The sequence below is a fragment of the Tenrec ecaudatus genome, chromosome 1 (genome assembly GCF_050624435.1).
Source record: "Tenrec ecaudatus isolate mTenEca1 chromosome 1, mTenEca1.hap1, whole genome shotgun sequence".
NCBI classification, from domain to species: domain Eukaryota; kingdom Metazoa; phylum Chordata; class Mammalia; order Afrosoricida; family Tenrecidae; genus Tenrec; species Tenrec ecaudatus.
Window position 1 is genome coordinate 217,381,354 of NC_134530.1, and position 15,949 is coordinate 217,397,302.

Sequence of the window (15,949 nt, forward strand, 5' to 3'; positions counted from 1 at the left end):
CAATAAGCATACTGAATATTTACGCACCTAATAATGGTGCGGCAAATTTCGTCAAACAAACTATTAAAAAATGACAGAAGAAATCACGGAAACAACAATAATAGTGGGGGACTTCAACACTCCACTATCAGAGAAAGACAGGTCACAGGGAAAGAAGCTCAGCAAAGAGGCCAGAGAGCTAAACAATGTAATTAGGCAACAGGGCCTGATAGACATCTATAGAGCCTTTCATCCAAAAGCAAAAGGTTTCACATTCTTCTCCAATCCACACGGATCTTTCTCAAGAATAGATCACATGCTGGGGCACAAGGCCAGCCTGAGTAAATTCAAACACATAGATATTATCCAGACGTCTTTCTCAGACCACCATGCCATAAAGCTGGAGATTAATAGGAGGGCACCCAGAAAAGCAAGGGCCACCAATTGGAGAATAAACAACGATCTCCTGCGACATGAATGGGTTAAGGTCCAGATCAGAGAGGATATCAGGAAATTTCTAGAAACTAATGAGAACGAGCATACAACATATCAAAACTTATGGGACACTGCAAAGGCAGTTATCAGAGGTAGCTTGATATCACTGAATACCACAGACTGCCAGAAGAACTTACACATCCATCTTGGAAGAAGTTCAGGCTGCCTCTCACATACTTTGGGCATGTGATCAGAGACCCATCCCTGGAAAAGCGCTTCCTGCTTGCTAGAGAGTTCGTATCGAAAGGAAGATCCACAATGAGAGAGATGGACACAGTGGCTCCACAATGGTATGAAACATAGTAATCGTGCAGGTGTAAAGACTGGGCAGTGTTTTGTTTGGTTTGGTTTGGTTGTATGTAGGGTCACTATGATTTGAAACTGACTGGCAGCACCTAACCCACAAAAGAGACATATTTTTCAGGCCCTGGAGACAGCTAACATTTAATTGAGCACCTACTGTGTTACCATATTGCTAAATACTTCGCATTCACTATCCAGTGAATTCTCCCAACAACCCGTTAATGCTAGCACTGTGACCTCGTGCCCAGAGGAGAAAACAGAGGCTGATGGAGATTTAAATGGTAACGTTACCCTTCAAACTCGGGCCGTCCCGAGTTCACACTCTCCATCACCATCCCAGGTCTTCTGACTGACCTTCAAGCCCAAGTTCTTGGTTTAGCGCTGGGCACAATGATACACACGCAGGCGGCACTCCACATGATGCTTATTAGACAAATTGGACCCATTGAAAACTCTGCAGGGGTGGCACCGATCTCAGGAGAAGGTGTGAAAGCCAGCCAAGTAGCTGTAGACAAACACGCCTTCCAGTCGCCCTGGGTCCTACAGGCTGAATACATTTGGAGAACTATTTACTTTCTTTTCTTTTCATTATCTTAATTTTTAATCTGTTTCAAATACAGAGATGAAATTTTAAAAAGCAGGAGACTATATGTATATCCTCCACAGAAAGTCCATAATTTTAATGTTTTACCGTATTTGCTTTATCACTATTCAAATGCTTTCATTTTTTGCTGAACTATTTTAAATTAATGTCTTTTTTTTCAAGGTTAAATCGCTTTTATTTTTTTAAACATTTTATTAGGGACTCATACAACTCTTATCATAATCCATACATAAATCAATTGTATAAAGCACATCTGTATATTATTTGCCCTCATCATTTTCAAAGCATTTGCTCTCCGCTTAAGCCCTTTGCATCAGGTCCTCTTTTTTCCCCTCCCTCCCCACTTCCCCATCCCTCATGCATCCTTGATAATCTATAATTTATTATTTTGTCATATCTTGCCCAGTCAGGCGTCTCCCTTCACCCCCTCCTCTGTTTTCCATCCCCTAGGGAGGAGGTCACATGCAAATCCTTGTAATTGGTTCCCCCTTCCCAACCCACTCACCCTCTACCCTCGTAGTATCGCCCCTCACACCCCTGGTCCTGAAGGGATCATCCGCCCTGGATTCCCTGGGCCTCCAGCTCCTATATGCACCAGTGTATAACCTCTGCTCTATCCAGACTTGCAAGGTAGAATTTGGATCATGGTAGTTGGGGGGGAGGAAGCATCCAGGATCTGGAGGAAAGCTGTATTCTTCATCGGTGCTACATCGCACCCTGACTGACTCATCTCCTTCCCTAGACCCCTCTGCAGGGGATCTCCAGCGGCCAACAAATGGGCCTTGGCTCTCCACTCTGCACTTCCCCCTTCGTTTGAACTATTTACTTTCTCTGAAACCCAATGTCCTCATTTACAACATGATACAGACACAGGCTTCCCTTTGGTCATTGTAATAATTGAATTAATAAATGAGAAATCGCATAAATACCATTGTGGCCAGCACTTTGTAGGCACTCATGAAAATCGCTAAGCTGGCCTCTTAAGGTCCATGTATCAGGGTCAGGATAGGCTAGGTTACCCTGTTGTAAGACACAAGGACATAATCTCTGGGAGTTAACCCATAGTGGTTTATTTCTCAATCGATCAAAGTCTACTAAGCATCTGATACACGTCTTAAGTTAATGTGCAAGGGGAAAGGAAGTCTGGAGAGTCTAGCACCAACAATTTAAAAGTTTGTACCAAAATTATCACAGTTATCATTTCCATTCATTTTTTTATTGGGAAGAGAAATTTACATAGGCATACCCAACTTTAAGGAGCCAGGTAAATACAATATTCCTGTGCATGGGGAAAAGAGAGAGAGAGAGAGAGCTAGAAGATTCCATCAAGTCAACTTGGTCACGGGGACCTTGAGGGTTGAGCTTTCAATGACTGAAGCTTTTGCCAGTGGGTTTGAACTGCCAACCTTGATGCTAGCAGTGCAGCACAGAACCTCCTGTCCCCTGGGCTTCTTTCACCTCTGAAGGGACTCTGAAAATGCTGGTGAGCAGTATTAATAGCCAACATACTCTTAGGCATGCTGGTTAAGGGCTCAGCTGCTAGCCACAAGGTCAGAGGTTCAACCCCAGCAGCTCTGTGGAGAGAGATGTTGCAGTCAGCTCTGGAAAGCTGGCAGCGTTGGAATCCCTGTGGTGCGGTTCTACTTCTCTACCATGAGTTGAAGTCAACTCAACGACGTACATCAGTGACTAATATACTAGACAAGAAGTTAATTCATAGTGAGAAGAAAGTCACAATGGACCTTCCGGTCGAAAAGGAACTTTCGCAAACATAGGGAAGTGACCCTTTTTACTACCAGTGGTTGTGGAGAGCACTAAGCTGAGAGGTAGAAGGTGTGTAGCTTGTCCCCTGGTGTGGCACTGACTAGATGCACCTTCTCTGTGGATGGCTCCCTCTATTACACACCAAAAGGAGACGAGGGCTAGGTAAGGCTCATCTTTAGTGTTTTTCTCAGATCAAAGACTGAATTTTTTGCAGTGAAAATGTATAGCAGATGAGTGTACCCAGAGAACTGCATCAACACCCCAAGTGGGACTTTTATTTATAGGAGTCAGAAATAAATAAATAAAACAAAAAAGAGACCAAGCAAATCTGGAGCTCTCACTCAGGGGACAGGTTCTCTGGTTTCAGATGACGCTGTGTTGAGGTGAGGCTCTCCCACTTGTCAGAAGAGATGTGCTTCACCTTGGCCACAGTGAAGAAACCCACAGTTGGAATGATTTTGTGTTACCTGGTGGCACATAGTGAATTGCATGCTTTTTAGTTTTATCCTATTAGGTACAGATGTGATTTTATTGTTGTTTGAAAATTATATATGGCTAAACAGTTATGTGAAAGTGTTAAATTGACAAGGACTGGTCTGTGGTAGTCACCTAATCTGGTGTCAATTTAAGGATTATGACTGTAGGGGTGGAGTCTAGGCTGTCAATCTGGAGATAGCCAATGAGACTTCTGTGAGGGCGTGGCCTTCTCCTGAGAATTCTGGGAAATCTGGGACTTCCTCCTTGGAGAAGAGAGACACTTCTCTTTCTCTGCCACTTCCTGGGAGACATTGCAGAAGACACAACGCATGGACTCAACCAGACCTCAGAAGTCAGAGAAGCCACAGTCCCTGCCAGCACTGAGATGTTTACAACACCACTGGACCCAAAGACTTTCTACCCACGGGTTTGTGATCATCCTGCATTTGGCTTCATTGCATGTGTATCGTGAGTCTGAAGAGGACTTTACAGATTGGTATCAGACATATGGGCTAATATCAGACTTATGGCCTTGGACTGGACTGGGCTGGGATGTGTTCTCAGTGTTCAACTCCTCTTGTATATAAACCTCTTTCTTATACACATATGGGCGTCCATGGAGTTGTTTCTCTAGTCTACCCAGACTTACACACCTAGTTAAATATTTCATTATTTTGTGTCCTTGACCAACAGAGGGGGGACTGTGGGATCAGGAGTGAAATCAGAATCTTCTCCTGTGGATCATTTATTGCCGCTTCCAGCCAGCAGGAACTTCATTATTCATTTAAAACCAAAAAATGTCCTGGAAATAACTGATTGCCTCTCACACGTGATTTCACGTGTCTTACCTCTGACAATGAGAGAGCATGTTGCAGACAAAGACCAAATTCTAAGGAAATTGTATTTCAATCTCCCCTTTCCATCTTCTCTACGCCCCACTCTTCCCAATTCAGTGTACTTCCCAGAACCACACCATCTGATTAGTGGTTTTGTCGATTACTAGCTATGTGGCCGTAGGCAAGTGGCTGAGCATCTCTGAACTAGTTTCTATGTATGTAAAACAGTGATAACAGCATTTACCACACAGGCATGTTGTGATGTTTGGAGGGTTCAGTTGGCTTTCTGGAAACTGTGGTTGGTATATAGGAATGATGTAAAAGGCTCAGTCTCCCATTCCCTTTAATAATATTAATAGTGTACAGAGTACTTCAACCTGGTCTGCCAGCACTAGCAGTCTGTATGAAGTGAAAAGCTGCCTTCATACTGCCGTTAGGCTAGAATCTTAAAGGGTCGGTGTGCTGTATCCTGGCCTTTTTAAATGGTGTTGGTGAGGAATGTTCTTTGACTCCTTAAAGAGGCAGGGAATTCCAAGCATCTTGAGAGACAGGTGGAGGAAATTTCTAGGAATAAACTACTTTTTTTCTGCATCCTTTAAATATAAAGTCATATTATATATATGTATACATATGTGTATGTATATATACATATATATGATGCTAGTAACAGCTGGCTTCCTTTCATTTTACAAAGGGGAAGAGTCAACCTCAACATCAGCCCACACAGATTCCTACAAGGATCATAGGACTATACCTCCCTTCTCCAATCTTTAAGGAGCCTGGTGGCTGTTTTACAAATTCTGACACCAGCCATGTCCTTCCTCTATGTTTCTGTTAGGTTCATTAATTCATGGTAGTGGCCACAGCAGAACTCACAGATAATACTTAAGATTGTGAAGTTTATTAGGGAAATAGCAGGTTACAGTGCAGCATCAAGGATAACTCAGGATACAATTCTTCCATAGGGACAGCTTTGTACAGGTAAGCCTTTCTCTGAGTTTCAACCCCTCAGCCATTCAACACAGCAAAGCCAGGATCAGAAGCAAGAGCACCTGGCTTTTGCAGGCTCCTGGGTCATGCTGAATCTGTCACTGACCAACCTATCCCACCATGCTTCTATTTCTTAACCCCAAAATTGTGGCCAGTAGGTTAAACCAGTCTATAGACAGATTCTGAGAAATAATTAATCTACCAGAAGAATAGGAAAAGGCTTTTCCAATGTTTTGTGTGTTTTTTTTAAGGCTATGGTATGAGGCATGAGTTTGTGTGATTCAAAGCAGCTATGGAAATTAAGCTCCAGCAAAGCAGAAGATTCTAAGTATGGAAGATCCCGAATGGGCCCCAGAGTCCCTGGTGCTATATCATGAACAATTCAAGTAATTTCAATCTCACTACTCCAATAGAAGAATTTTTTTGCATTGCATGAAATATGGTTAAAATGAATTAAATATTACCTAGACAGTGCTTAATTCGTTTAGCTTCCTGGAAAGTGAATATTTCTTCTGGGTGTCACTCAGATGAAAATAAGAAAGTCATAAAAAATTATGAATCTTGGTTTGGGAGTAAATTAAGCTTAAAATAAAAGCTAAAAGAGGGGGGGAAACATTATGAATCTGAAGGGACAGAGTTTAGTCATCTCTTTAATGCTATAGATCCTTTGAGAAAAAATGTAGAGTTTTAACTTTCTCAAGGTCCACCATGAAGGGCCCTGAAACAGCCACCAAACAATAAATTGTGCCTTAATGGCTACTAAGTATGGGGTGAGTAGAGACAGGGCTTTGCTGAAGGAATACAACCTAGTGCCACAATTTCGTTTTATTCTGCACCAAGTCAACTTTAGAAAGCATTGCGTTTTTCAGGGGCATTGGAATGTCAGCTAAGCACTGTTATCTGACATGGTCAGGTCAAAGGAAATTATCTGCCCAGTCTAGGGGCATCCTAACCATCAACCCAGCTCCCATAATCTAGTACAACCCCAACCCTCCTCTTGTCTTTTTCCTTTTTCCTCCTCTAACCAGCCTGTGGAAGTCTATGTAACTCTCATCTTATAAAAGAATTCATTTAAAGGTGGCTCAAAAGTTAATGGTTAAACCCATTGTTTGTGGTTCCATGAATATAGGTCACAATAGGAACAAGCCTGTAGACAGAAGGTACATAAAGAGACAGTGAGCAGTTCAGGACCCTATTACAACATGTCTATCAAACCCAGAGGGACAAACAATGTGTCTGATTGATTTTAAAAGAGGAAGGAAAATATTTAAAAAGAAGCCTGGCAGACTCTTCTCCTTGTACCACCAGCCACTAAACCTGTAAGCAACATTAAAATTGTAAGTAAAAGCTAAAACTTTCCTGACAACTCCCCGGAGCAGCTTCCTGAGAGTTAACTCTGACCCAGAGCTGTCTCCCCTCCTTCCGGTCTGACTGTCATGCACGCAGAAATGCCTTGGGAGCAGTTATGCCAGGAGCCCCGTGGGGAACAGACAAGGTCCCCTCAGGCCCACACATGGAGTAGAGGTTGCCTGTCACTTTGAACCCTTCTCGTCCAATCTACCGCTCACCCAGCTTGTCATCGTCAAACACAAAGCATGAACTCTGGTGAACAGTTAAAAACAACAAATAGCTGTTGTAGTCACACGATCCCCCCCCATGGCAACCACGTTTTTGTCCGAGTGGACTCTGCTCCATAGAGTTGGGAGGGTTTTCTTGGATTTTTCTTTTGGAGGGGGGAATATGTTTGGGTTGGGTTTTTTTTCTACTTACTGTGATTTGAATAACAGCTTCCAGAGAAAATTGTTTTTTCATTCAATAATTCGTGCACATTTTGTTTCATGACATTCCATCCAGTTTTTACATGGCTGAGCCTTTAGAAGGCGATTACTAAGTGTGCCGTCTGAAGTGTTCCCTGGACGGACTCAAACCTCACACTTGTTGGTGCCAGTCTGAGCGCTGCCCCGCATGTGAACACGGAAAGCACTGTCATCAGGTCCACGCTGACCCGTCAACCCTGTGGGACGGAGTGGAACTGCCCCTTTGGGTCTCCAGGGCTGTGAATATTGATGGGAGTAGAGAGCCTCTTGGGGAGCGTCATTTCTACCATGAGGGCTGGTATTTCCCAAGCCACTGTTACAGCTCGAGACTCCCCATCTCCTTTATTTGAACTCTCTGAGATGCAGCCTGTGACAGGACCATGAGCTGCCTGCTTCTCACTCTTCGTATGGCCCAAAGGAGCTCAGTACGTGTGTGTGTGTGTGTGTGTGTGTGTGTGTGTGTGTGTGTGTGTGTGTGTGTGATATGACAGGGATAGCCCAGGGTAGGCGCAGCTCATCAGAGATTCAGGATGAAAGGGCTGAAGTGTGGATCCAACGGTGAAGGAAACAAGAATATTTCAGTTAAAACAAAGTTATGCAATTGAAGCTGTGAAGGTTAATGAAGGGACAATAGGAGGCAATTCTAACAATCACTTTCCAGATTGCTAAGGCCCATACTCAAAACCCAAATGCTCTGTCTGTCGTGGAGTGGATACTGACTCATTGGGACCCTTGGGGTCCCAAGCCAGTCTTTCTCCCACAGAGCAGCTGGTGGTTTTGAACTGCTGGCCTTCAGGTCAGCTGCCCAGCACATAAGCACTGTGCCACCAGGGCTCCTCCGCAGTGGCTGTAAGCAACTTAATAATAAAAATTTGATGTAGGAGTTACATGCACATTGTAACATAGTCTCGTGTAGATGGTACAAGAGGTCTGTGTTCAAGTTTAAATGAACAATCCTGTTATTGCCATTTCATAATCAAGTGAATTAGAAACCAGAGATCTGAATTTGAGTAAACAGTGTATGCTGCTGTATTAAATGTTATTTTCCACACTGATTAAATTCTGACAAATTAGGAAAGGAAATAACTAGCCTAGCAAAATACAAAAAGGAAAATTCTCCAAACATTATATAAGTTTATTGATGACAATGAAGACATCCTAAACCAAACCAAGCTCCCTGCTATTGAGCCAATTCTGATTCACAGTGACCCTATACAACAAAGTAGAGCTGCCGCTGTGGGCTTCAGAGAGTGCAGCTCTTTGTGGAAGCAGAAAACCTTCTCGCATGGAGTGGCTAGTGGAGATGACATGGGAGGCTTTTGTTAAATTTCTGAGGCTGCTATAGACTACCTAAGGAACAGTTAATAATGTGAGTGATCAGTCTCCGAGCTATCCTTGAATACATCGTATCCATTGACAGAATCACATTGCACTCTCTAAATGTTTGCTAAACTGAGTTTCTCTCATTTAAAATGAAAGAGAGCACTTGGAGGGGCGTTCCCCTCTCCCAAAATACAGATATTTTCCATCTTGATTTCTTGTGTCTTGTGGTGATGGAAGATGGCCATCACCAAGCTGTCCCTGTGGTGTTGATGCATCTGGAGACTGTTTTTGCTTGCAGAACTTTGCACGAGGCCTGGTACAAGGCAGGTGCTCCAAAAATAGGAGTTGTTACAAAAACTGGATGAGCCCCAGTGGTGCAAGCAACTCTGTAATCAATTGGCACTTAGAACCCAGTCAGTGGTACCTTGGAATAAAGACCTGCCGGTCTCCAGGAAATCGATAGAGCGTCCTACTGCCTAACACATGAGTTGCCATGAGACATCACAGCGACTAACAATAAACTAATGACAACGCATAAACACCTGATTATGAGCAAGTTAATCATTAGTTCTTAAAAAGGAAAAGTTTTCCTTTTTAAGATTCCAACCTCTCTCTTCTGTTTACTTTGGGTGCTCAAATAGCCAACACTACCAAATGCTATCATTAAAAAACAAACAAAAAAAGCTACAATTTAAGAAAACCAAATTTGATTAGTGGCATGAAAGTGTAGAAGGGAAAGAAAACATTGTGTATGTGTGTTGGGTGTGTGTGTGTGTGTGTGTGTGTGTGTGTGTGTGTGTTTAGGGAGCTCCTTATATCTTGATTGTCAAAAAAATATGAAAGCTTGTGCTAGAGAGATAGAAGAAAGGAGGGCTTCTTTTGCACTGAATTGTTCTTCTTAATTTCTCATGTTGAAATAATTAATAATTTTATGAGAAAATTTAATTTTCCATGATGCATACTTCTAAAACTACAGGGTACTTTTATCGTGAGATTCTAAAACCATGTCTACTATAAAACTCAGGTTGGTTTGTTTTGTTTTCTGAAACGCTAGTCCTTTTCCTTTACTGCTAACCCATATTTATTCCCCAGTGGCTTTAAAAGGCTGCATATGTAATATCTTTAATATCTATATTTTGAGCAAACAGGTCAAAGTCAAGATTTTAAAAAGACTGAAATACGAAGAGCTAGATAAACTATAGGGTCGTATAAGTCAGCATGGACACAATGCGAATAGGTCGGAAATGCTGTTGTGTGTTGAACTTTCATTTTGGGGGGTAGCAATAACAGTGAAAACTGATTCTCTCTAGCTTAGAGCCTTATCTCAAGGAGAAAATGGGTCTCCCCATGAACTAATTCCAGATTCCGAAAGACTCCCTCAGGTCCTGATGCTTAAAGGCAGTCACAATGGTCCTCTCTGGTCTGAGGCTGCATTGAATAATAGAAAAGAAAAGGGGACTCTTAAACCTGCAGTAATCAAATGGGACATTGTTCTAATCCCCTGATAAAAGGATTTGGGGGCATTTGGGACTGTGAAGATATCTTCAATAAATCAGAGAGGTCTTTCCCAGGAGCTTGATCCTCAGCAGTATTTTGAACCAGAGAGTCAAGACAGAGGTACAGAAACGGGGTTTCTTATCAGGGAGAAGCAGTTGAGTCGTTTAAACACGTGGTTGGGAAGATATCTCATTATGGTGTGATTCTAGTGTAACAGACTTGGTGGAAGTTGCTTGCTCTTTGAAAGATGTTAAGGAAGAGTCTTTATCTATGGATATTCGGCTGTGAAATGAAGGAAGAATAACAAGGTTCTTAATAGTAAGTCAGTGTAATCACGCAATTCCAGGCTACGGGCTTTCTGTGTGGCAAGGTGGGTCTCTCTAGGAAGCCCGCGAGTCTTGGGGGAGGTGAATCCAAAGTCAGGGAATGAATAAGCACTGCCATCTCCCCTCAGAGCCGTGGTCCTCAGGCTCAGCTCCGCTATGAGTTGCTACTCTGTATTTCACAGCATAGAACACTCATGCCTTCGATTTTCCATGTCTGAGCAGCTTTTTTTTAAGTGGAAGAAATAATTATCATTACCTCATGTGTAGATAAAACCGAAATTAATTTGAAACCATGCTTCAAACAGACCTATAAATTTAAGCCGCTACATCATTTCCACTGGCGTCCCTAGGTGGCAGGAATGGTTAAGGATGGTGGAGCGAACCCACCCAAAGGTACATCAGTCCAACCCCAAAAGAATTGGTCAGTGATCAACCCCTTCAGGAGGTAGTGTATGATCAAGACCCTGTGGAATTAAAGGAAGAAATACAGGCTGCATTGAAAGTATTAGTGAGAAGCAAAGATCCAGGAATTGACCAAGTCCCAACTGAGATGTTTCAACAAATAGATACACCCCTGAAAGTGCTCACCTGTAGTTCTAGCTCCAGAAATTTTCAAGGCAGTGTGTTAGGCCTAGTTGACTAGAGAAAAAAATTCAGTGACACTTATATATGTGTAAGAGAGAGATTTATATCAAGCTAATTGTATATCAAGCAAACATCCCAGCCCAGTTCAGATTAAGTCCATAAATCCGATGCCAGTCCATAAGTCCAATATTAGTCCATAAATCCAATATTAATCCATAAATCCCTCTTCAGACTCACGCAGCCAAATGCAATGATGCGGAATGCAGGGAGACCACAGGCTGGTGGGGGCAAAGTCTTGTGGATCCAATGGCAGTGGAAGCATCACAGGGCTTGTGCAGGTCTCAGCTGACTTGACAGCAGGAAGGTGAAGCCGAGAGAGGGGCGGGGGGAGGTGCCCAGGACCCTCCTTATGAGAAGGCCATGCTCACAAGGAGGTACCATCAGGCTGTGACCTGATTGACAGTCTAGATTCCACCCTTATACTTTTATATCTTCAAGTTGACACAAAATTATAGAACTACCACAGGCTGCTACCTAGCCAACCAACTGGAAAGGATCTACTGTGCTCATTCCAAAGAAAGGTGATCCAAATTGCCTAAATTACCGAACAATATCATGAATATCACAGCTTTAATACCACATTTTACCATCTCTGAGATTGGCGCAAGTTAGAAGGACTCTAGTCATTTCATACACGTAAGCATATCCAGGTATGTTCTTTTGCTTTTTGTCTTTTGAGTCTAAGCTTAGGCCAATCTCATCAGCTTTTGTTGATCCAGGAATAAATGGATGGATACTTTATAAAAAGTTGGAATGACTCTACATCGTTAAAAGTACCAGTATTTCTAGATGAAAAGTAAATGTATCATCCAAGGAATCTGCGGATCCTTTCTTTGCTTTGCCAGACTCTCCAAGTTCTCATAGATAGAAGTCAGGTCAGCAAAGTCAGTCCCATCTCCACATCCCAAATAAAATGCTAGCACATGAACTGCCCACCTCAATCGATCACTCATTTGACACTGGATCAAGTGGCTATCAAAGCAGGTCTGCAAAGCTGCCCTTGCCGAAACGATCGCTCCCAGAATCGCTCCCATGCAGCTACGGAGGCTTTTCTCCCCTCCCGTTGAAATATATGTAAGTTTTAGAGAAATAAATGATCATGGAAATAAAATATAATCGATGTTTAGTGGTTTTCTAGCTCTTATAAAAGAAGTTTGCCTTGGGAGACATATGAAGCGTGCAAACAGTGAGAAAGTAAGACCTAGAATTCACTGTTACCACAGCAGGCTTTCACAGTGTTAACTCATGCCACATCCTCAACCACCTTGCTGTTGTTGGGTGCCATTAAGTCACCTCAGACCCATATTGACCACGGGCACAAGGGACCGAGACACTGCTTGATCCTGCGCGTCCTCACGATGTTTCTCTGGTTTGAGCCCAGCTGCAGCCACTGTGTAAGTCCATCTCCTCCAGGGCTCTCCCCTCCCTCGCGGCCCCTCTGCTGAACCATACACAACATCCTTCTCCAGGGACTGGTCGCTCCCAACAACACGCCCAAGTATGTCAGAAGAAGTCGCCCCATCCTCGCCTCTAAGGAGCACTGTGGCTGTGCTTCTTCCAACACAGAGGCAGTTTTCCCTTTAGCAGACCACGGTATTTTCAGTATTCTTCTCCAGCACCACAACCACCTTATGACATATATACAATTACTACTTTTATTTTATAGATGCCAAAATTGGGGCAAAGAGAGGTTAAAGAACTTACCCTAGGTAATTCAGCTAAGCTAAAAGCAAAGCAGTCTGCCCCCAGAGCCCACACACCACACTCTAGCACTCTGTTGCCTCTACACACACACACACACACACACACAGTGCACAAATACACATTATTTTACATGCACGCATAAGCACATGTAGCTTTTCATTTCATTCTAAATTTGCATCTTCTTTCCAGCTTGTAGAGGAACCCTAGTGGTTCAGTGTGCTAAGCACTGGGCTGCTAACCAGAAGATCGGCAGTTGGGATTCACCAGATGCTCTGCAGGAGAGAGGTGCCTTTGGCTGCTTCCACAGAGAGTTACAAACTGAGAGACCGATGGGGCCGTTTGACTCTGTGCACAGCTTGCTGCAAAACAAAATCCCCTTGGTGGCTATGGTTTTCGGTTGGGTCCTGTTTGGTACTAGAAATGGACCTGCTTGGCAATTATGGGGGACAATAGAAATTTTAATTCTAACACATGAAACAAAGACAGTGCTAATTCACATATGCAATAATCCAGCATCTCCTTCGTCATGAGAAGCAGAGCATTTCACCTCTCTGCAAGCGTGACTGGTTTCTCACCATGTCCTCTAATCTTTCCTCCTGACGACTCAGATCAGACGAAGCTATTAAGAAGGTGATATCCGTATCCCAGGGCTCTTGAGAAAACATGGGTGTGAACCACCATACGCTAGTGACCATTGGGTGGAGTACTTGTAGTTCTGATATCTCATGTAATCGGCACTACCAGTAATTCAATATTACTGTACCCAATCTACACATGGACCCCATAGCGTGGTACACAGCAGGACTGAGATCCCCATTCTCCAGTCCCAAATGCTGGACTCTTCTCCCCACTACAGGACTTCCTCCACCTGAATAAATTATGTGTAACCAGACTACCTTGCTTATCTACTCCGGTCTTATTTGTAATCTATTCCCATGTTTTTCTGAACCCCACTAATAGTGACTCATTCACAATATATAGCTTTTACATCACCTCTATTTTTAATTGTTATTCCATTTGTAATGTGTATTTATTGCTTCCTAACACTCACTTCAAGAGCCTGAGGGGCACAGTGGTTTAAAAGTTGGGCTGCTAACTTCAAAGTCAGCAGTTCAAATCCATCAGCTGCTTCATAGGAAAAAATGAGCCTATTTTCCTAAAGCTTTACATTCTCAGGAAACCTAAGGAGCAGTTCTATCACATAAGATCATTATGAGTTGGAATTGACTCAATGGCAGTGGGTAGGACAGAAACTCCAGCTTTTCCATCTTTGTAATGGTCTTTCGCTTTCTTCCTGCACGCACGATATCCATGTGTCACCACACAGCTCAGCATTCGTGTTCAAGGCAGAAAATCTACGCTTGAGATGGTCTCTAAATTAAGATGAAACACACTCATTGTATTTAAATTCTTATGGGTTTGTTTTCATTTCCTTCAGCTTTCACGCGAACTTTGCCATTGATGGTCTGCTTCCCAGGTGGCCCCTGGCACAGTTCTGACCACCGATACTAAGCTTTTCATGTCTCTGCCCACAGACGTAGTCAATTTGATTCGTGACCGCTGCTACTGATAAGGGTTTCATTGACTAATGTTTTCAGAAGTAGCACCTGGCCCTTCTTCCCGGTCTGTCTTAGTGTGGAAGCTCTAATGAAATTTGTCAACCATGACTCATTCTTTGAGCATTTGAAAAAACAGTGACACGGCTTCCAGCATCTACACAATCCACCACAGAATTACAGATGCTGGAAAAAATGAATGGTGGATGTTGTTTTTGAACTTAAACGAGCTGAACACAAGATTTCAAATGCAGGTAGGGGAGACAGAGGAAAGCATTCGAATGAAATGTGCAATGACTTGAAGTTAGAGAACCAAGAGGAAACTGCTCCCTCAGTATTTCTAAAACTGAAAGAACTGAAGGGGGCAAATTCTAGCCTCCAGTTTCAGCATTAAAGGGTTTCATGGGGAAAATATAGAATGACACAGAAACCTAAAAGAAGATGGAAGGAATACAGAGAACTAGTGTGTGAAAAAGAATTGGTGAATGATCAACCACTTTAGGAGGTGGTATATGATCAAGAGCCTATGGTATTGAAGGAAGATGGGCAGGCTGTATTGAAAATACTGGTGAAAAACAAGGCTCCAGGAACTGACAGAGTACCATCTGAGATGTTCCAGCAAATGGATGCGATGCTGGAAGTACTCACCTCTATTTCTAGTTCAAGAAGTTTCCAAGGCAGCTACCTAGACAACAGCTGGAAAAAACCATATTTGTGCTCATTCCAAAGAGCAGTGATAATAATGCCTAAATTATCCATCAATATCATTAATATCACACGCAAGTAAATTTTTGCTGAAGATAGTTCAAAAGCAGCTGCAGCAGTGCATCAAGACGAAACTGTCGAAGGTGGGAGGGAGGGAAAAAAGAGGAGCTGATACCAAGGGCTCAAAAAGAGAGTAGATGTTTAGAGAATGAAGATGGCAACATATGTACAAATATGCTTGATACAATTGATGTATGGGATGTTATATGAGCTATAAAAGCCCCCAATAAAGTGACTTAAAAAAAAGAGGAATTGCCAAAAATGCAAGCTAGAGTCAAAGAGGACAAAGAATGAAGGATACCGTTGTTGATGGCAGATGGATCTTGTATTTTATTGATGATGCCAAAGCATTATAGCATGTGGATCATATTATACTATGTGTAATATTACAAAATATGAGAATTCTGAAACACTTAATTGTGCTCATGCAGAACCTGTACCTAGAGCACCAGGCATTCAACTAGAACAAAGAAATACTGCATGACTTATAATCAGGACAGGTGTGCGTCAGGTCTTATCACATGTATTCAACCTGCATGCTGAGCAAAGAACTTGAGAAACTGGATATATGAAAAGTGTGCCTTCAGGATTGAAGGATGACTCATTAACAAGCTGTGATAGGCAAATGGTACAACTTAGTTTGCTAAATATTGCACAAATACTCAAGCACCAGACAGTGTTTCCTTCTATTAAACAGTAGGTTGCTTTGAGTCAGAACTGAACACACAGCACCTGCCAACAGTATTTGGCAACAAAGAAGATGAACTTGAAACACGTGCTGATGGAAATCAAAGACTACAGTCTTCTGTGTGGATTACACCTCAACCTAAGGAAACAAAATCCTCACAACTGCTTCTGTAACCAACAT